This window comes from Ochotona curzoniae, unplaced genomic scaffold, assembly GCF_017591425.1.
Source record: "Ochotona curzoniae isolate NIBS_2020 unplaced genomic scaffold, NIBS_Ocur_1.0 contig_329, whole genome shotgun sequence".
Lineage (NCBI taxonomy): Eukaryota > Metazoa > Chordata > Mammalia > Lagomorpha > Ochotonidae > Ochotona > Ochotona curzoniae.
The window spans coordinates 62,384-84,684 of NW_024465793.1; the positions used below are offsets into that span (position 1 = coordinate 62,384).

A 22,301-nucleotide genomic window follows, 5' to 3' on the forward strand; every position below is an offset into this window, starting at 1 on the left:
AGGCAGTTGTCTCTGAGCGCATTTTGCAAAGGCAAGGCATCAACTTATATACAATAGATTATTGCAAAGGGACATTTTCTTTGTTTATTCATATGGTTACATTTCTGCAAACAATTATTCCAGGGAGGTAAGCAGAGCTGTTGAGAAAGGATTGTTCTCTAATAACCTGGTGACAAACTGCAGTTGCTATTTCCTGTGGATGCAGTTTGGCACCAGTTGCAATTTTAATCATGAAGTCGTTAGCTCTCTTTGTGCCTTGTGCCTTATATTGGTTTTAACATTACCTATTTTTCTTAGTTTCTCTTCCTGTATGTTTTTTTTAAGCCATAGATCTCTACTATAAGCTTCTTTTGAGGAATTCCTAAAAATAATCTCAAGTAGGCTTATTAAAGCTAGTGACCTGATATTTTTTATCCCATACTGCTTGCAATCCTTATCCAGTCTCCCGTCAGAAGGCTTCATAAAATGATAAAGGAATATTGAGCCTTTGCCGTGCATAAATAACATTATTCCAGCCATAAAGATAAGAGTAGAGAGTACAGTCAGGAAGGCTAAGACCACTAGAGATGCAGCCAAATCCAGGCGTCATCCTTCCTTGAAGCTTCCTCCTCGGCCCGGTGATTTCTCATGCAGGCTCCACTGGAAGTGGCATGACAGTCCAGCATCTTATTGTCCAGATAATGCAACAGTTTCTTGGGGAGACCATCTCTGGTCTGAAGGTAGAGCTGACAGAATATCATCCTGATCAATTGAAAGCCACAACACAACATCAAAAACAATTTAAAACATTATGGAATTAATTGTCCATGGTATTGAGTAAAAAATATGCTTTTTTTTTTAAAAAAAAATGCAAGTTCTTAACCACATCCTGTGACTATTTCAATGACATTTCAATTATAGTTTGTTGCAAAACCAGCTGCTAGATACCACAAAATGGCTATAGGGTACTATTCAGTTGTCTCGTGTCTATTTTCATTTTAGTATTTAGCAGTTTATAGTGTTGAAGCATAATTTTGCTGAACTTGGCAGTTTTTAGCATAGTCTAAACTGGCTTATAACTCTAGCAAGGTATTTGTCAACAGTTGAGGCGCAGAACAGTTATAAGAGGGGTGTGCAGAGAAATCTTTAATACCCAAGTGAGGAGCAACTAATCTTTGTGTCCTACCTAGTAAGGTATATGTGGATCCATGTTGACCATTTCCTGCCTGGTTCTAAAAAATGCTTATCCTGTTACATTTCCATGAGAAATATGTGAGTGTGTTAGCGGTTCTACGTCTTCCAGACTTGCTGTGGTCAACCTTTGCAGTATCAGCCACTCCGAAGTGATGTAATTGTATCTGTTTGTACTGAGACGGGTTATTTCCACTGGGTATATTCTTTGGTGGATAACTATTTCACCATTATGCTTTCTTACTCAGTTTTGAGAATTCTTACTCTGAATGCAATTTCTTTATCACAGGGATAAGGTTTTAAAATTATTTTATTGCATCCTGTGATTTGTGTTTTCTGATAATTGTGCTTCTTTTTCTAGATGTCAATTTTTAATGTTGCTTATATACTTGACAAGAATGCAGGCCCATGAGGACCACCAAACAGGGTGGGGAGGGTCGAGGCTTGGGAGAAGGTGGTGGAACAAATGCATTTCAAGTTTGGGTCAGAAAGCCTATGATTCTCTCTGTGCCCAGAGTTTTGAGTCCAGCTGGGAAATCCCCCAAGAAAACTCATCTGGAATGACTCAGACCTAACTCTTCCATGTGCCAGCCAGTACAGGGTTTGGTTCAGTCCATGACCCGTGTCAGCTGGTAAACACTGGTTATTGTAGTTGCCCAGTTCCTTTTGTCCCCAGCCCCATGTCCTGTGCAAACCAGTGGTGTGGCCCAGTCCAGCCCACTGTGCCATTGACCTGGTCCTTGTATACTCCACTGGGAATTGCAGCCTAGTTGGGTCAATCCCCATCAGGCCCGTCCCCATTCCTGGTTTCTGTGCATATTAGTCTATGCAACAGAGTAGTCTAGTCTGTGCCACATCCCAACAGGGCGCTTTTATGTATCTGTGGATGCTGCAGCCAGCTCAGCCCACCCCACCCACAAACCAGTTTACAGGTTGGCTGATGGATGCTTCTGCCTTGTCCATGTCCAGCCCTGGCTCCCATGCATACCAGTGAGAACTGAAGCCCAGCAGAGGGGTGCCCACAGTTTCCTGACCAGGCCCAGTCCTCATCCTGGATCTTGTACTTTCCAGGGAGTTTTGTGGTCCAGTCTGACAGGACTTGCAACCTGTCCTACAGGACCTGTAACCTGTCCTCCTGGCACTTGATAGTGGATGCTACAACAAAGCTTACATCTTGGGCATTTACCCTAACTTTTGCATGAGCCAGCAGATGCAGTGGCTTGGCCTAGCCCAGCTTTCTCCATTATCTAGCTCACATGAAGGCTGGCAATTGTTGTAGCCCTGTCCAGCCCAGGCCACCTCTAGACCTAGCTCTCATGCTCACCAGTGGGAGCAATGACCCATCAGGGGAGTCCCTGCAGCCCCTCCTGGTTCACTTCCAACCTAGGGTCTTACATGTGCCAATGGGTGCTGCAGCCCAATCTGCCATAGCCTGCCTTACCTTAGAATTCATCAGTGGGTACTGTATCCTGGCTCTGCCCCCAATCCCAGCTCATGATGAGGAGTGTTACAGTGTAGCTAGGACCAGCAATTCCTAGTCCCTGCCCTAATGTGAACTGCTGTAGTGGCTCAACGTGGTTGTCCCATACCCCATCCTGACTCTTGCACCTGCCAGGGGAATGTTGCAGACTAGCTCAGCCCTGTCTGCCTCAGACCTGACCCACATGTATACTGACAGGTATTGTAGCCCGGCCTGTCCTGGACTGCCCCTAGCTTTGGCTCTTGCACTCACCAGCTGGGACTGTGTCTTCACAGTGTAGTTCCCCAAACCCCTCTATCAAACCAGCTTCCAGTTGCTGATCTTGTGCACACTGTTGTGTGATTGGCTCAGCCTAATTTGGGCCACGTTCATTCACTGGCAGGTATTGTGGCCTTGTCAAACCAGCCACAACTTGTTCTGGCTATCACTGGTGGGTGCTTAAGCCCGAACCTCCCTGGCTCACTCCCAGATCTAGCACTCCTGTGGATCAGTGGGGGCTGTGGTGTAGCTTGGGCCACCTCATCTTGCGAGCACCAGTGGGTGCCAGAGCCTAACCCAGTCTGGAACACCCAGAGTTAGTCCACAAACTTGCCAAAGGATGTTGTAAGCATGTTCAATCTGGTCTATTCCCATTGCTGGCTCTTGAGCTCATCAGTGGGAACTGCAGCCCAGTAGTGGAATCCCCTTAGCTTCCCAACCTGATCTGCTCTCAGCCTGGCATGATGCTGGTGGTGATTGCTCTGTCCCAGCCTGGCATGATCCACTCCCTGTCATCAGATGCTTCAGCATGGCCTGTACCAGCCCACCCTCACCCCAGCTCATGCCTTTGGTTGCTGCAGCCTTGGCCTGCCCAACCTGTCCCTACCCCAGGCCTCATGCAAATCATTGGATGTGATAGCCTAGCCTAAAATGGTCCACACCCTGTCCTGGCTCCCACACATGCCAGCATTTGACACATTTGGTCCAGCCTTGCCCAGTCTATGCCCCAAGCTAGCCCACACACATGCTGACAAGAGAAACAGCCTTGCTTGGTCTGGCCCACTCTCAGCCCCAAATCTTGTGCTCATCAGAAGGAGCTACAGCCTAGTAGGTGAGTTCCCCAAGTTCCCTTACCAGGCCCATTCCCACAACCAGATCTCACGTATCAGAAGGTGCTAAAGCCCTGTACATTGTAGTCCATTCCCACAATCTTGGTCTTTGTGAGTACTGATAGATGCTTCATTTTGGCCCATCTCCCGCACCCAATTCTTGGGTGTGCCTGTGGGAACTGCAGTCTGGACAAACCTGGCCTACTCACAACCCCAGTTCCCATGAGTGTTGGTAAGCTCCATGATCATGTCTAGTTCAGACCATTACCATCCCCAGTTCTCATGCAAACCAGCAGGTATTGCAGTCCCACAAAGATGAGCCCACATATCTCCCACAGAATCTGTCCTCAGATCCTATTTTCTCATGTGCTGGTTAGTGTCTGGTCCAGCCTAATGTGTTCACCCATGCTCCAAACTCACTGGCAGCTACTGTGGTCAACCCTGCCAGGCATGACCCCAGTCCCACCTTCCTTGTTTGCTGGTAAATGGTGATTGATACCAACGTGTTCAGCTCAGGTTTCCCTCTGTGGGTAGTTGCATTGGTCTGACCCAAAAAGGTCCTCTAGATTCCCTCCTCCAAACCACCACCTTGTTTACCTTCAAGTGCAGTATCCTGGTTGGTGGAAGTCCCCCAGAAGTCAATCCTCACCTGTAACATTCTCCCTTAGCGATCCTCATTCATAACCTCATATCCTCCTTCCCTGAGCAATCCACAGGCCCCATGCCTGTGAGCACACAGTTCCCAGAGCCTGCTTTTCTGGTGGTGTGATGTGAGGCCTGGGGACATGCCCACCTGTCCCAGGCTCACATTTGCTTGTGTGGCTCTCCACATACCACCTGTTGTCATGACAACCTGGGTGCCTTGCCACCTGCTCAGATTTGTGCATACTCATGTGTAGATCTCCAGACCTACCTGTGCTCCATCTCTAACAACTGTGTTTCAAAAAATAGAACTTCTGAATCCAAATTATTATTTTGTTTTTGCTTCTTTCATTTATTTTTAAGATTTCTTTTTATTGGAAAGACAGAATTCTGAAGAGAAGGTGTTGTGCCTGGGCCAGCTTTGGCAGGGAGCAGCAGCCAGCACTCACTGCTAGCCACCACAGCCACTCAAAGGCACCAGCTGGGGCACGCTACTGCCTCTGTGTTACAGCTCATTGATGGCTTGTCACAGAAGCGGCAAACCACAGCACCTGGGACGTGTCCCGATTCTGCTGGGGCAGTGTCAGCCATCATTAAAGTGTCACAGCTCCATTTGCAGCTTAGTGGCAGGTCTGGCAGTGGCTAAGCTCAGGCTTGGCTCAGGCTTGGCACCAGACTCAGGTCTCTCAGCCTCAGGTCTTCTCCAAATGAACCAGCAGGAGTCAAACTTTGATGCACACACACAAATGAGGTTTATTCCAACTCGAGTTTTGGCCTCCAACTGTCACCAATGCAGAGGTCCTTGGTTGAGAGAACCCAGAGGTAGAAAATCACAGGATTCTTAAACAGTCCAGGTGGATTCCAAAGTCACACTTATGATTGGTGAACTATATCTCAGCCAGTCAGAGCTGTAACTATCAATCCCTCATTTACATGGAGTCTTATCTCAAGGAGACCTTCTGATTGGTTAACTATATCTTGTCCAGTCAGAAGTGTAACTATCAACTTCTCATTTCATAGCCTTATCTCTTCAGGGAAACCTTGCCTTAAGGTCACCTTGCCTTAAGGTCACCTAGGGTAACTAGAAGGAGTCTCAAGTTAATTAGGATTCTGAGGTCTTTCATTCTTTTACAAGGATAGACAGAAATATATTCTATCTGGGTGTCTTCCTTCAGGCCGTGGAGCTGTACTCACTGGTGGCTTCCTTCCGTGGGATCCAGGGCCTAGGGACTTGCAAAGGAGGTTGTTGGAAAGGGCTTGGAAACTCATGCTTGTGTTTGGGTCCCAGGCTAGTACATGTGCCAAAGGACCAGGTCTGGAGTCCAGTGCATGAGTTCGGTCCCTCGTGGGTAGGCAGAGCTCTAGGTCAGCATGCCACCCAACTGGAAGATCGGGTTTGACAGGACCATGCACTTCCAGGTGTGGGGACTGTGGATTTCTCAGGGAAGGACTTATGGGGATGTATGGGAAGGGGAACTGTTGATGGAATACCTTACAAGTGAGGAATAAATTCTGGGAGACTTCCACCAATAAAGCCATTGTATTTGCGGGTGAGGGGGCTGAGAATGAGTAGTTTTTAGGAGGGGAACTGGAAGACCCTTCTGGGTCAGACCAATGCAGCTGTCCATGCATGCTGGTTAGCATTGGCCACCACCTGTCACTACCCGTTAGTGCATATAAAGTTAGGGCTGGAGGGCCTGCCCGGCAGGGCTTTTCCATAGTCCCTGTCAGTGAGTGTTGGAGCATGGGGTGGAACACATTAGGCTGGACCATGACACTAAGCAGCACATGAGAAAACAGGATCTGAGGACAGATTCTGTGGGAGATATGTGGGCTGATCCCTGTGGGACTGCAATACCTGCTGGTTCGCATGAGAATAGGGGATGGTGATGGTTCAAACTGGGCATGACCATGGAACCCAACACCTAGGAGTATTGGGATTGGGAACAATCTGGGCTCGTTCAAGCTGTACCACCTGCAGGCACACCCAGCGATAGGGTGTGAAGCAGACTGGGCTGCAATATCCATCAGTACACAAGAAGGCTGTGACTAACAGGTAGACTACGCTGGGTATGGGCCTAGCATGTGCTGGCATGTGTGAGATCTGGGTCTGGGAATGGGCCTGGTAAGGGAAACTCCTCAGGTGGGCTCTATCTCCTTCTGATGAGCATGAGATTTGGGGCTGAGTGTGGGCAAGACCAGGTCAAGGATGCTCCACTTGTTGGCAGGTATGTTGGTTGGTTTAGGAGGGAGACCAGGCAGGGCCAGACAAAACTGTAGCACACAGTGGCATTTGTGGGAACCAGGGTTGGGGGAGGGTAACCATGCTGTGCAAGACTATCACACCTACCAGTCTACATGAAAGCCAGAGGTGGGGACAGGCTGGATAGTTCTAGGCTACAGTGGCTCCCAGTGACAGCTGGGGTGGGGCAGGCTGGGCAGGCCATGCTGTAGCATCTAATGGCAAAGACAGGGGTTAGACCATGGAGACCTGTGAAGACCTGTGACTACCAGCAGGCTGTGTTGGGAAGCTTAGGGAACACCCTGGGTAAACTTCAATTCCCACTTGTGAGCATGAAGGCAGGGGTGGGGGTGGTGAACTGGGCTGGACATGGCTTTAGGATCCTTGACATGGAAGTGGATTGGTTCTGGGTGTGCCAGACTGAGCTAGGCTTCAGCACCTGCTAGTGGTTGCAAGAGCCAGGGTGAATGTAGGACAGGTTGGGATAGATCTCAGCACCTGCTAAACCACATGAGAGCTGGGTCTGGGAGTGGGCCAGGCATGGCATGGTTGGGTTGTAGCACACCATGGTAACAGCTGGAATGGGTGTACACCAGATGGGCAAAGCCACTGGAGTTGCTAGGACAGGAAGTGGGCCAAGTTAGGCTGAGCCAAGATCTCACCAGTGTGTGTGACATCTGTGACTGAGAGGTGACCTGATAGAGGCGCTTGGGGAACTCCTCTGTCAGAATGCAGTCCCTGCTGGTGAGTGCAAGAACTGAGACTAGAACAGGCCAGGTTACCATACCTGCTAGTATATATACATGTGGGCCAGGCTGGGTCATTTTATAGCATTCACTGGCAGATGTGAGAACCAGCACAGAGAGCAGGAGAAATTGGGTTGAGCCACAAGAAAAGTCAGTTCACATTAGTGTTATGACTGGGAGCTGGTTGGGCTGGGCTATGCTGTAGCACCCACCAGTATGAGCTGGATCTGGGGACAGGCAGAGCTCAGGGAGGATGCAGCATCCACTGGCAAATGATGAGGTGAGCTAGACCATGCCTGGATGGGCCATGGCACCCACCAGCACCCATAAGACTCTGGGAGGGGTAAAGCCTAGTAGGCAGCCTTTTGAAGAATTTATGCTGGGTCAGGACTTCTGGTGAGTGTGAAAGCTGGGACTGGCGGCAGATCAGCGTGGGAAGAGCTACAACACCCATTAGTCTGCATACAGCCAGGTTAGAGGGAGAACCAGGCTGGGTTTAATGGGAGAGCAAGGCTGGATTTAATGATTGTATCCACTGTTGCGTGCATGAGCCACAGCAACTGCAGGCTGGCTGGGGTTTGAGGAGCATTGCTGGCAAATGCCTGGGCTGCAGGCAGGTTCTGTTAGGCTGGACTGCAGGACAAAGTGGAAAATGCAAGATCCGGGGTTGAGAGTGGGCCTAGTAGAGAAACTGTGGGCATGCCTCTGCTGGGCTGTAGTTCCGACTGTTGAGCATGAGAACTAGGGCTGGGAGTTGGCCTGACTGGACAAGGCAGTAGCACCCACTAGCATCAGTATGGGCTGGATAGTGGAGTCAGTTGCGCTGCGCTAGGCTGCAGTACCCATGGGTGCATACAAGAGCCGAATGGGATGCGGGACAGACTGGACCAGTCTGCTGTACAACCCAGCATGTGCAGGAACTGGGGCTGGAGGGAGGCCTGGTGGAATTGATTATGGGTTGCTCTGACTGGGCTGCATTTCCTGCTTATGTGCATGTGGTGAGCAGTGTTGGACTGGGCTGTAGCATCCATTAATTTACGTATGATATGGCTAGGTTCAGAACTGTCTAGGTGACTGCAACCACCATTGTGATGTGGGTGGCAGACTAAATCAGACCCCCTACTGACTGGCACACACAGGATGTCTGGAGTCATTTCAGGTGAGGTTTCTGTGGGGATCCCCCCAACTGAACCACTGAACTCAAAATTCAACCACATGGCTAACTGCACGAGTTGTGGTCTGACCATGGAGTGCTTGTGTCAGAACTGGGCCTCCTCGGTATCTGAAATCTATGCAGTGGACAGCTTGCCAAAATGCATATGGGACACATGACAGATCATTGAGGCCTGAAGAGGACATCTAATACTATGAAGGTCAGGCAAAATGGACAATAGTCCTGGCCAAGCTTTGATAGCAAGTATCTGGGAGAGTGGAGACTCTGAGGTGGATTATGTTAGCCAATAGACTTTGGAAGAATTTCCTCAACCTTGGAGCAATGAAATCAGTAGCATCTCAGAACTATCAAAGTCCATCAGACTTAAGCAGTACCCTCAGAACATGCTTTGCATCAGGGACCCAGGAATGACATCAGGTGACCATCCCCCATCCCCCGGTGCAGATGTGGTTAGGATGCTTGGTATGGCTTTCCCCCTTCTAACCCTGTTTCCCCAAGACACAAGAAGACTTGAAAGGAAGATTGAAAGCAGTTGTTTCATCCACTTCTCCCCATTGCTTGACTCTCCTCATCCTAGCTGTTGGTCCACATGGGCACACATCCTTCTCAGCTATGTAAACATCATCATCATAAAAAAAAAAAGAGAGAGAGAGAGCTAAAGAAAAAATACATAAAATGATCTTCCATTTGTTGGTTTACTTCCCAACTGGTTGCAACAAGCAGAGCTAAGCCAATCTGAAGCCAGAAGCCAGGAGCTTCTTCCTGGCCTCTCACATGGATGCAGGCGCCCAAGGTTTTGACCACCCTCCATTGCTTTCCTAGGCCAGAAATGGGAGTTAGATGGGAAGTGGAACAGCTGGGACACAAACTGGAACCCATATGGGATCTTGGTACTTGCAATGGGAAGATCAGCCAGTTGAATCATTGCACTGGGCCCCTATCATTTTGTGTTTGGGTCATGTGTTTAGCGTGGCATATAGACAAGGTTTACCTAACTATACACTATAAACATCTCTATGGTGGTGTTCTGGGAGTTTTGTACCTGACATTTTTACATCAATGCCTATGACTTATTTTGTCTTATTAATCTACATAAATGACTCAGGTGTGTTAGATTTTCTTCATTATAAAGAAATGCCTGAGGCAGACCATCAATACAAAGGGAAAAGGTTGTTTTGGCTGGCTAGGACCACACCACTGTATACCTGAGAAGACAGGGTGAGAATGGGCATTGTTGCTTTGTTGTTATCTGATGGGAAATCAAGTTGTTCCCCACCCATAAGCAGGTACAAAAGCAGCTGAACCTTTTAGACAGTGCTTTTCTTCAGACTGGAAAACCTCTTTTATTCTTGTTTGCTGAAATTTTTAAATCAGAAATGTACAGTAGGTTTTAGTAAAAGCCCCTTACCACATCTCTTGAGACAATCATTTTTTTCTGGTGTAATCGTTGTAATAAATTGCATTAATTTATGGATGTTAAATAAACTTTGTGTTTTGGAGATAAACTCCATTTACTAAATGAGCTGTCTTGAAATATTTTATTTTATTACAGCAATATTTATTTTATTACAGCAATACATACACACAGTCACACACAAATACACATACCTAAAACATTTACCATTTTAGCCATTTTAAATATTTAGGCAATTCAGTGACACAAGTCCAATTTAGTCTATTTACAATTTTGTGTATCCATTACTCCTATCTGGTTTCAGAACTTTTCCATCATCTGAAACAGAAATTACATGCATTAAATAACTTTGCCTTTTCTCACTATTAGTAGTATAAGATGTGTTCTTATATCTTTATTGATGAGTTGCCTATTTTAAATCCTTCACCTAATTTTCAATTCTGTTTAATGCTACCATGCTTGAGTCACAACAGATCTTTATATGCTCTAGTATTAACTCCCTGGTAAAACATGTGATTTACACATGTGCTCTCCTGCTCTGTGTGAGTGTTAATAGTTGTGATGGTTGACTACTCAACTTGACTGGTTAACGGAGTGTCTAGCTGTTCCATCAAGCATTCTGCTGGGTGTGAGGTTATTTCTGGGTGAGACTTATAGTTGAACTACTAGTTTGAGGAAAGCAGCCTGCTCTCTGTAACATGAATGAGCCTCAATCAACAGAAGTGAATGGAAAAGGCTAAGAAAGATCTCTGCCTCCTTTTGCAAACTGCAGGCAGAAAAACTGAGTCCAAACACTGAGAGGAACTAGGTACTCCAGAAGGCTGATGGAAGGTCAGATTACAAAGGGCAGTCTCATGGCAAGGAAGTCAAGAAAGTAGGAACTCCAGGACTAGTGAGCCCTGTCTCTGGGGAATGGTCAGGTAGCCCCTGCCTGCTCTGTATCCTAGAAAGGCCACACACAAGAGGAGCTGCTCTGCTGCCAAACCCAAATGAGAAGAGGATTCTTGTTACTGCCACAGAGCCAATGAAGAGGGACGAGAAAGGTGCTACACATGGCTGATCATAATGCCTAGAGATTAGCCTGCTGAAGGTGTTGAGCCATGGTGAGAGGAAGCTGCAGGCCAGCATCATCCTCCTGGGGATTACAGAGACCAGAGGATGGGTCTGCTGGTACAGCTCAGCTGAGGCAGGCAGCATGTGACCCCATCTCTATCCCATGTTCCTCTGCAGAGAACCCACCTGTTATCATCTCTTCCATGCAAATGGACGTGTCATGGAGACATATCCTCGATGCAAATGGATGCCAGTCATGGTGAAATCTCCAAACATTTCCTCAATGTTTACCCTAGCAACTGGCTGCAGATACCCACCAGGAAAGTCAGATCTGCGACAGAACAACGTGAGATGACAGTGCTGCACTAGGTCGATCCTGAAGCTGTGGATTCAGATTTCGCTAAGATTTCACAAAGCTATTCCATTGCTCCAGAGTTAGCTGGAGTTCAATTTTGTTCTGACAGATGGAATTTTCCTCACTCACTAGTTAGTATTTTAATCTTAATGAGATTCTAATATGTATGCAGCACAGTAGAAAGTCCTTCAGTAAAAAGTTGATTTCAGACAGAAACAGAAAATGGTCTCTTTTTGGCCCAGGAGTCGACCAGTTTTGGAAGTAGAATTTGGAGTATTGCCTCTTCTGGGTTTGATCCATTTGGATTGGGAGTAGAATTACACCATTGGGTGTCCTTGGCTTCCAGCGTGTTAAGTAAACATCTTGAGACCGTTCAGCCTCCATAACTTTATGAGCCAATTCATTCTTGTAACTATATTCCTGTTTCTGTCACTACCTGTTTCTTTTTTTTCTTTCTCTTCTCTGCTTTCTCTTCTCTCTCTCTCTCTCTCTCTCTCTCTCTCTCTCTCTTTCTCTCTCATCTTCCTTTCCCAATCCCTTCTCCCCTAACCTCCTCTGTTAATATTTCTAAGTGTCTTCAAATTTGGACAAAATGTACATTATGAAACTGTACAAGAATACAAACAATTCTTGCACCCAAAACAACTCATGCTAACTTGCTGTACTATGATTGAACAAGATTAGTTCGAGAAACTAAGGATTGGAACACATCAGCTTGGAAAAGGCTCTATCAGAGTAAAAAATCTGAAAACAATCCAGGGAAAAATCCTGGTCACTTCAACAAATGTTGTTGGGACAATTGGATTGTAGCCTGCAGAGGTAAGAAGCAAGACCCACACCTGTTGCAATATACAAAAGTCAGCTCTAAATGGATCAAGGACCTAAATCTACACCCAGAACCCATCAGACTATTATAGGAAACATAGCAAGCACTTGCCAAGATACAGGAATGAAGAAGACTTCTTGGAAAAGAACGAAACACCTAGAGAGCCAAAGCCAAAATAAACAAGTAGACTACATCAACTGAGAAGCTTCTGTGCAGCAAAGGAAATAATACAGAAAAGAAGCAACCAACGGAATTGGAGAAAATATTTGCACCCTACACAACTGGTAGGGGACTAAAATCCAGAACTTACAAAGAGCTTTAGAAACCCAGGAACAGGAAAACAAACAACCCAGTGAAGAAATGGGTGAAGGAAATGAACAGACATTTGTTCAAAAGAACAGATTCAAATGACTAACAGACATGAATAGATGGCCAGTCTCCCTAGCCTTGAGAGAGATACAAGGGAAAGCACTTAAATAGCAGACGGATGGAATTGTAACTCCTTATGAAGAAATGAACTGTCATGACAATATGGGAAAATTGATCAGGGGGTGGAAATGGTGGGGAGGAGAATCCCAGACTATACATAGCTGTATGATAAAATTCAACAATTAAAATAAAAATTTTAAAAAGCAAAAAGGAAACCACATTGAGATTCCACCTAACTTCAGTGAGTTTGAACTACATTCAGAATTCTACGAATAACACCTGCTGGTGTGAATGTGGGGAGAATGTACCCTCCTTCACTGATGGCAAGAGTGTAGGCTAGTACAACCACTATGGAAATCAGTATGAAGAGTGCTTAGAGAATTGCAAATTAACCTGCCATATGACCCAGCTATCCTGCTCCTAGGCCCTCACAACTGCCCAGGGGGCCTCTGCACCCTAACCCCATCCCTCCCACCCTGACCGCCAGCAACTGCTGCCACCTCCTCCAGGAAGTCCGTGTTCTGCATCCTCAATGAAACTGCTGGTGTTGAGTTGGTCAAGCATGCATGGACATGACCTGACTTTGGCTCTTGTAAGTGCAGGCACACAGGAGAGTGGGTGTTAGACTGAGCAGCCACCTGACAGCTTTCTAATCAATGAGGCCTGAGCCCTAGAGGCTCTGGAGTTCCTCCCCCTGGAACCCAAGGACCCTGGGCCTTCCCCTGGTATCCTCTGGGGATCCCAAGTTTCTACACCTGCAGAGCAGGCCCTAGTGCCAGTCACCTGATCCCCCTCCTCCAAGCCCTCCTACCCTTCTTAGCTTCCTGGAAAGAGACTGCAACCCACAGGGGCCCCCTGGGAGCCTCAGTACCCCCAATGGGTGTTCTTCTTGGGAGAGCCTAATCTAGGGAGGGTCATCTACTTCCCTCCCCCCCAGCCCTGCTGCATCCTGGTGCCAGCTGGAGATGGGGGTGTTGCAGGCAGGGAAGGGATCCTGGAGGCACTGTGGAAGGGAGTGAGTGACAGATGAATTTAACTCCAACTCTGTCCTGATCGGTTCTTGCCCAGGCTGGCTTTTGTACTAGGAGCCAGGGTACCAGTGCCCCTGGCCCAGCCTTGCTCCATCACAGAGACCCTGGTCCCCAGGAGTAGGCATCAGGTGGTTCATGGGGACCTGCCTGCCTGCACAGGACCTACGAGGACGTAGCAGATGATGGCACCAGTGGTGAGCTGCTGCTAGAGGAGCGGGCTCCATTCCCTGCAACAACCGCACCCCTGGCCCAGCCCAAACAGGGCTGACTCAGCAGCCTGGACCAGGTGGTCCAATGCTCGCCCTCAGTGGACAGTGCCACAAGGAGCCATGCTGGCAGGACCCAGAGCTGCCAGAGGTGCTAGCCATGCTGCGGCACCCAGTGAAGGCCAATGCTGCTGCCTACCTGCAGCACCTGTGCTTCGAGAATGAAGACGTCAAGCAATGTGTATGGCAGCGGCGGGGGTGCCACTGGTCTTGGTGTTGCTGGACCACCCGTGGGCAGAGGTGCAGCACTGGGCCTGTGGGGCACTGCGCAACCTCTCCTACAGCCAGAACACAGACAACAAGGCTGCCATCCGACACTGTGGGCCACTAGCCCTGGTGTGCCTGCTGCAGGCCACCTGGGACAACGAGGTTCCGTAGCTCATCACTGATGAGTGGCACCTGGCCACTTCTGCGTGACCCCAACCCCACATCCCCTAGGAAGAGAATGGAGAGAGTAGTGACTTAGCCTGGGATTGGGGAGGCCGTGGTGAACCCCTGGCGGCCAGGAGTGTGGGCTGCTGGGACAATTTAGTCAGGTGGCAGGGTAAGACAGGTCCCCCAGTCACAGCAGGGCACTGCAGACCTCCTCCTGCCCCAGTGGCATCACATGACCATCTCTACAAGGCCCTGTGGACAGAAGACGGCAGGGAGGAGATGGTATCTGACTTGCCCACCTCCCTGCCCCACTGCACCCAGTGCTTCTACAGTTCCTCGTCCCCAAGCTGGAAGCGGCTGCTCAGTGCCCCTTGCCTCTCTGGCCTGAGTCAGGAGGGCCTCCAATGCCTCTCACAGTCTTCCTGGTGCCAACCTGGGCACAAGGAAGGTGGCAGGTCCTGAGTGGCATGGAGGCTCCCAGGAAGGGCAGGGACTTGGGTCAGCGCACAGCCAGCCATCGCTGGCACCCGCAGGTGCCCTCTTGAACCTGTCATCATACGAACCTCTGAAGAAGGTCATCATGGACCAAGGCCTGCAGACCCCCATGCACGAGATCATCGTGCCCCATTCAGGCTGGGAGCATGAGCCCAACGAGGAATCCAAGCCAAGGGACGCCGAGTGGACAACCGTCTTCAAGAACACATCTGGCTCCTTGAGGAGTGGGCAGTGCCAGCCCAGACCATGCCCACCACCCTGGGTCCCTGCTGTTCTTCCTGGCTATGCGTGGGGAGTACTCAGTGTGGTCAGGAATTCCTTGGGCCACCTCTGTCCCTTCCAATTTGTCCCGGAATCAGCCATCTCCTCTGGGCGTTGCTAAGTTGTGCTAAAGTCCATTTTGGGAAGTAACACAAGCCCTCCAAGCAAGCCAGGGCTGGAGGGGGGTGAGGCTGGAGAAGGCCCCTTGGTGGAGGCTGGGGACTCACCAGCGTCTTCCTTTCCATTGCCGCCCCCCCAGGAATGTGAGCTCAGATAGCTCTGAGGCCCAGTGGAGGCTCCTTCAGTCGGCTGTGGGAAGGAAGGACACAGACAACAAGGTGGGTGGGACAGAGTGGGGATGGGCTCGCAGCCTCCTGCTGAAGGTCTAGGAGCCAGCCGCTGCAGGAGCTGGGACTGGGTCTGTCCAGGACAGTATAGAGAATAATGGCTGTGTGGGTCTGCAGGGTTCTGAACATGGCCTCGCATTAATGGCCACAGCCCCTCCCTGCCAATTCTCACTCATCTGGATCTGCTCCCCATTCCCAGGCCTCCCAGGCAGGCAGGGGTCGCACTGGCTAGGAGGGTGAGTGTCTCCTCGCCCTGAGTTCCTGCCTCATGCTCACCTCCCCCCTTGGACTCTCATATTCAGTAGAGAACTGCGTGTGCATCATGTGGAACCTGCCGTACCATGTGCACAAGGAGGTGCCTGGAGCTGACAGGCACCAGGAAGCTGAGCCAGGGCCACCAGGCAGCACCACTGCGGACTCCCAGCAGCAGAGGCGGGATGAAGCCAGCTGCTTCAGTGGCAAGAAGGCCAAAGGTGAGTGGGTGAGATAGGGTCCTGCCTGTTTATACCCCCATCCCTCCCCTTTCCTAGACTGCAGGCCCTCCAGGGTACCCAGGCAGCAGGCAAATCAAGGGGCTGGAGGACTCCTCACCCAGAGCCAGGAAGAGGGCAAACAGCCTACATGGGAAGCCAGAGTAGGAGTTCCAGCCTTGTCCCTATGCAGTGTAGGCCATGGTGTCGTGGAGCGGGGGCAGAGGCAAGAAAGGGCAGAGGAGGAGGGCAGGTGGGAGAGCCCGTGATGGGCCCTACCTGTGCTCACCTCTGGGGAAGGTTCTGCAGGCCTGTCACCTGGCAGAGTACCCCTGGACATGTCCTGTCTTCCTGCACTGCCTTCTGGCCACCACCCCCTAGGCTTCAGCTACTGCTGTAGAGCCTGTTTGCACCTCTGAGCCCTAGATTTCCATAGGTGTTCAGCCTTGCTCCCCACCACCCTGACCCCAGGGTATGCAGTGGAAACATAGGGGACACTGGGAGGGTCCCCCCACTGAAGCTGCTCTCCTCTCTCCTGTGCTCCCTGTGGCCACCCAGAGGACTGCTTTCATCAAGGTTATTGAGAACTGTGTGTCTGCATGGTCCCTGTCCTCAGCCAGGCTAGAGGGCTCACACTATCGCTGTTTTGACAACCGCAGGGCAATGAGCACCCAGGAAAGCCACTCAATTCCCGTCTCCAACCACCAGGCACATCACCCTGGCCGCTGTCTCCATGCCAACTGCTTGGACACACACAAACACACAAACAGGGGCAGGAATGTCTTCCCCCACCCAGCAGCTGAGTGAGAGGCCAGCCCAAGATGCTGCTCCTGCAACCTCAGACTCTACTACATAGGGAAGGCTGGGGCAGCACTGAGAGGGCACATGTGCATGGCCCCAGAGATGTCTAATGGCTCCCACAGGAGGCCCCCTGCTTATCTGAGGTCAGCTCTGCTCCCTTCTGGGGGAGTTAGGAGCTGTGACTTGGGTGCCTGGAGGTGAAGAACTTGGTGCCTGCCAGGGGGAACATTCCCCTTGCTCACCAAGTTGTATTCCTGGCAGTTTTTCTGTCTATACCCATTGCCGTCCAGCCTGGGCTCCTGCCCACATGCAGCTGCCCAAGAATCCCGAGGAGTCATATGACGTGCCTCTCAGCATGTGATGCGGGTGCCACAGGCCCTAGGCCTCCTCATGGCTACCACCGCCTTGCCCTCTGGGCCACCTGTCCATGGGCTCCAAATGGTTCCAAGCAGTGCCTGCCCCCAGATGTGGGGTGCTCCCCAGGGTTTCTGGGCAGGAGACCCCCATCCTGGCATGCTTCTGCCCACCACACCCCAACCCCAGCCCAGGGTCCACCTCACGTCCAGCCATCCTTCTCTTCTAGGGAAGAAGGACGGTGAGACAGACCAGAACTTTGACATGCTGGACCTGCCCAAGCAGATGGAAGCTGCTAAAGGTGAGCCTGTGACCAGCAGCAAAGCCAGTGCCACTGCAGTAGGCCCCAGCTCTGTAGGCAATCACAGGTGTGGGGTTCCCCAGAGGTCCTTGGGGACCTGTACAGAGTCAGGATCAATGTCATGGGTCAGTTGATTGGGGATTGCTGGGGAGACAAGCCCTAGAGGGCAGCAGACAGCAGGTGAGAGGTGGGGCTGAGGGGCAGCCACCTGGGCTGGGAACTAGGGGGTGCAGTGTTCTCAGACCCAGAAATGGAGAGGGGCTGTGGACCCATGCGATGGGGCGTGATGTGGGTGCATCCCCCACCTGTTGAGTTCCTGTGGCTCTGTGCTGTCTCCTCGGATCCTGCCTGCCTGAGATCTTCCCAGTGGGTGGAGGTGGCCAAGCAACCCCAGTCATTGTGGGCACAGGGAGTCTAGGTGGGAGGGGTGCTTCACAGGTACAGAGGAAGACAGCTTCCTGAGACAGGACAGGCAGGCATGGAGGGCTGCCTTGGAAGCTCTGTGTGTGCACCATGTGGAGTGCCAGCTGTGGGGGAACCTGGAATGACTGTTCCAGGAAGACGGGCCCTGTTGCTAAAGGTGTGGCCCTGGTTGCTCAGCTCCCATTATCAACCAGTGGAAGTGGGCCCTATTGCATGCCCAGGCTTTGAGCTGCTGGAGCCCTGCAGAACCTCAGCGCTGGAAATTGGATGGTGACATGTGAGGCCTGCCTTGGGCACTGCGCAGGCTTGGGACCCCACCGCTGGGCGATAGGAGGAGGGAGGAGTGGCCCTTGAACTGCGGGCGTGTGGACTACAGTACAGCCCAGCTGGTGGGGACAGCTGGGGTCTGGGCAGCAAGTCTGCGCTAAGCATTCCATCCCCCAGCCGCCGCAGTGGGCCACCTACATCTGCACCATGGTGCGCAAGGAGCGCAGGCTCCCGGTGCTGGTGGAGCTGCTGCAGTCTGAGACGGACAAGGTGGTGCGGGCCATGCTCATCGCACTGAGGAACCTCTCGCTGGGCAGGCACAACAAAGACCTCATTGGTGAGAGGAGCCGGGCAGGCAAAGACGCGCAGGGTAGGGAGGGCGGTGGAGGATGGGTGATTCGGGAGCTCTCATGGCAGCGTGATGTCCTGGGGCCCTCCTGTCACTGTCCCTCACCCACTTCCACGCCACAGGAACGCTGTTTTTCCTGTAGGGACCGGGCAGAGGGTGTCCTAACACCTGTCTTTGCCTCCCGGCCCGCCTAGGGAGCTAGGCCATGGAGGAGCTGTTGCAAAAAGTGAGCAATGCGCAAGCTCCCCCGCGCCCTGGAGGAAGACACTGTGGTGGCTGTGCTCAACAGCATCCACGAGATCGTTGTCCGACAGCCTGGACAATGGCCGATGGTTCCTGCAGGCTCTCAGTGTGCCCTCTGCGCTAGCAGGTGCGTGGGGTGGGCAGGGCTAGCTGGCAGGTGGGCAGGTTAGCAGGTGGATGGGATTCGGGGAGGGGCCTGATGAGGGAGGCGTGGCTAGTGGTCACTGACCCCACCCCGGGCCGGCCACAGCCAGTATGTGCACGAGGCAAAGGCAGCATCCACGTGCTGCTGACCTTGTGGAGCTACAAGGAGCTGCGTTGGGCCCTGCAGAGGGACGGCTGGATCAAGGCGCACTTCCAGGTGCGGGCTGCTCTCCCCTCTGCCAGCTCAAGTCCTAGCCACAGGAGAAGGTGTTGCAAGCTCACCCCCGCGTTGTGTCTATACCTTGTGCTTTCTCAGTCTGCTGCAGTAGCCAGCAAGGTGCCTAAGGGAGCACAGAGCCCCGGGGGGTTGGGGAGCTTCGATGACAGCACGCTGCCATTGGTGGTCAAGGGCCTGGGTGGGAGAGGCTGACAGGTGGTGAGGTGGTGGAGAAGAGAGACCAGACCCTGCGTGGCCTGGGGACCTGGATCACTGCTCCCTGGGGATTCTTGGTCATGTGCCACCTGCTCGAGTGCCACAGCAGGGGTGGGGTGGGGCATTGCTGGCCAGGCAGGGGTGCCAACAAGTGGGCAGCAAAGGATGCCCAGCCCATCTTGGCAGCCCACCACTCACACCTGCTCTCACCCTTGCAGACAGCGAGAAGGCAGGTAGCCGGGAAGTGATTCCTCTGGACACACTTGGCCCACTGGGTGAGTGCAGGTGCTGTGGGGCTTGTGGGAAGAAGGGTGGGCAGGTGGGAGGGGTCGTGGAAAGGAGGGAGGCAGATGGGAGGCCCTAGGCTGATGCTGGGAAGGCCTGCTGGCTGGACGACCGGTGCCCAGCCACAGCTCTACCCCATTTAGGGGCCGGTGGGAGTGTCGACAGCAGGTGCTGGCAAGCTCCTACAGTGCCCCACCATAGTCCTCTGCTCTGCTGTCCCCAGAACTCTACATCATGGTGGACCTTAGAGAATACAGGGCCCGTGGTAGTGACGCCATGGGGGAGGCCTCCGAAAAGAAGCCATTGAAAGTGAGTAGTGATTGGCTGCCAGGGGAGGGGATGGGTGCACCCTTCCCTCCTCAAGCTCATCCAGTTACAGACCTGAAGTCCTGAGCCCTGGGCCATTGGGCTCCAGGGAGCACAGCTGGACTGTCCACCCTTGCTGGGAAGGAGAGCAGGGTCTGGGAATGGGGGAGTCTAGCCAGCTCGCCTACGCCTTTCTGTGCATGTGTGTGCTAGGCGAGGTCCACCACCTGCTCCACGCCAGTTCTCCTGGCTTAACGAACGGGCCGGTGCAATCGCCAGCTCCAGCCAGCTCGGCTCCTCCCTTGGCACTGTGACAGTGAACCCATCCTCAGGCCCCTCTCCCAATCCCCCCACTAACTTAACTTCTGTGTTCTGCCTCTTAATGCTGCTGTGCTCCTGCCTGCCAACTCACCCACCCGCAGTGCCTGCATGACTGCTGCAGCCCGACTCCGGAAGGAAGGCTCCTGCCCCCAGGCCCAGGAGGCCCTTGGTCAGGCTGGTGGATGCCGTGGGGGACACTAAGCCTCAGCCTGTTGACTCCTGGGTCTAGCTTGTGTGCCTGGTATGTTGTTCTCTGCCCTGGCAGTTCATCTCACTTGCACCTTCCTCCTCTGGCCGGGGCTTCTCAGAATAATTGCTGCTGGCTGCATGCTCTGTTCTGCCTGTGTGTCCCTGGCAGCACCACCCCTCACTCACCCACACACAAATTTAGCTCAGGGAAGGCCACCCTGGGGGCTAAGGGCATGGATCAAGCAGGGAGGGTCCCCATACACCTGCTAGCTCCAGGTCTGAGGCCCTCGCGGGTCAACCCATGCCATTCCTGAACTGAGCTGCATCCATCCGGTGTCTCCATCAGTGCCTGAAACTGCACGCTTGCTTCCCTGCTGTCCTGCCCTGTCCTTCTCCCAGCACTGCACATGCGTGCAGCTGCAATGCCCTCCTCCCTCTGCCTCTCCTTCCATAGGGCCTGGGCCCAGCCATGGGCTCCTAGGGACTAGATCTCCAGCAAAAGGGCCGACCTGAGCAACACCTGCTGTGGAGCTTGGAGCCTCCTGGCATCAGGGTGACACCCCCTTCCACCGTGTCACATCCCTACTTCCCTGCACCCCCTGCTCACCCAGCTTCCCTGACCTGGTGCTGTGTTCCAAGGAGCTGCAAGAAAGGGTGCAGAAGAGCAGGCCACCTCAGGAATGTGCGGCCAGGTGGGGCGCAGGAAGGGGGCACAGGAGGCTTGTTGGAGACCAGCAGGAAAGTTGCCCAATGTATGTGTGTGTGTGTGTGTGTGTGTGTGTGTGTGTGTGTGTGTGTGCACAGTGCCCTGGGCCAGAAAGGGCAGCAGGACAGGTGTGGAGGCGAGGCCAGGCAGGGGCCAGGGCTCAGGGAGAGGAGCTGAACTCCAGAGGGGCTGCCCTGGGTGGGGGCCCAACATGCTGGGAAGTCAGAGCTGGTCTGGCTGGTTTGTTCCCTGCCCGGCCTGTGGAGTGGTGTGGGGGAGCCCTCATGCCGCCCAGGTGTCCACCTCCCCGGAACCTCAAGGAGTGCCTTCCGGGGCTGACTTTGGGGTGGTGGCAGGGATGCTGCTGTTCGGTGCCTGCTGTTTATGACTTTGGAAACTGAAGAAACAGTATAATACTGAAGATGAGCAATTAAATGAAACAAAAATAAGACTACTGGTACACTTCTAATTTTTTTTTTTTAAAGAAAATGCAAAGTTTTAAAGAAACACCAAACAGAGCAACTTCCATCTTCTGTCTCTTGTGGTCTGCTGGCTCCCGTCTGGGCTCTGAAGGCTGGGTGCTGGATGGGATGACCACACCCACACGCAGGGCTGCACCTGCTGCGCCCACGCTGATCCACACTGGGTGGGTGACTGTGGCCTCAAGCCCAGACTCGGTGCAGCCACAGGTGGGCGCAGCCTGGACACGGTTGCTCTCTGGGTCTAGTCTGGAAACTGGGTCCCTGTTAAGACTTTGGGGCACCTCAGAGGTGGTGACCACATGTGTGACAGGTGGGTATGGGGTCTGGAAGACCTGGCAGACAAGGTGGGTTTGAAGGGTCAGAGGAGTTTGGTTACCCACCAGCTGGGCCTCCGGGTAAGGAGGAACCATTTTACCCTAGCACCTGCTAGGAGGCTGGCTGTGGAGGCTGGCTTACTGCCTGCTTCGCTTGGGCTTCCTGGGTGGACAGTTGTGCCTAGTAGGGGGTGGGGAGGAAGAGGCTTCAGGTTCCCCTGATCAGGCCACTAGCAATACCCAGGTTCAGGTGGGCTGACCAGGAATGGCCAGCCAAGGGCCCACCCAGAATATCCAGCACCCAGAACAGGCAGCAAAGTGGGTGGGATTGCAGCAAGGGAGGCCGAGAAGAACGGGACTGAGCTGCCATCTTCTACTGAAATATTAGATTTTTAATTTCCACAGTATGCAGTTTGCGTCCAAGGTGATTCCTGCTGCCTGGACTGAGTAAAGAGGTGCAGACAGGGCTGGAAAGTGGAGCTGTGGCTGAGGCACTCTGCTGCCACCTGCTGGCGAGAA

At 52.2% G+C, this 22,301-nt stretch overlaps 1 pseudogene; it reads left to right on the top strand.

Moving 5' to 3' along the window:
- Nucleotides 1-7,643: 7,643 nt before the first annotated feature.
- On the top strand, nt 7,644-20,320 carry LOC121156183 (annotated as a pseudogene).
- The last annotated feature ends 1,981 nt before the right edge of the window (nt 20,321-22,301 follow it).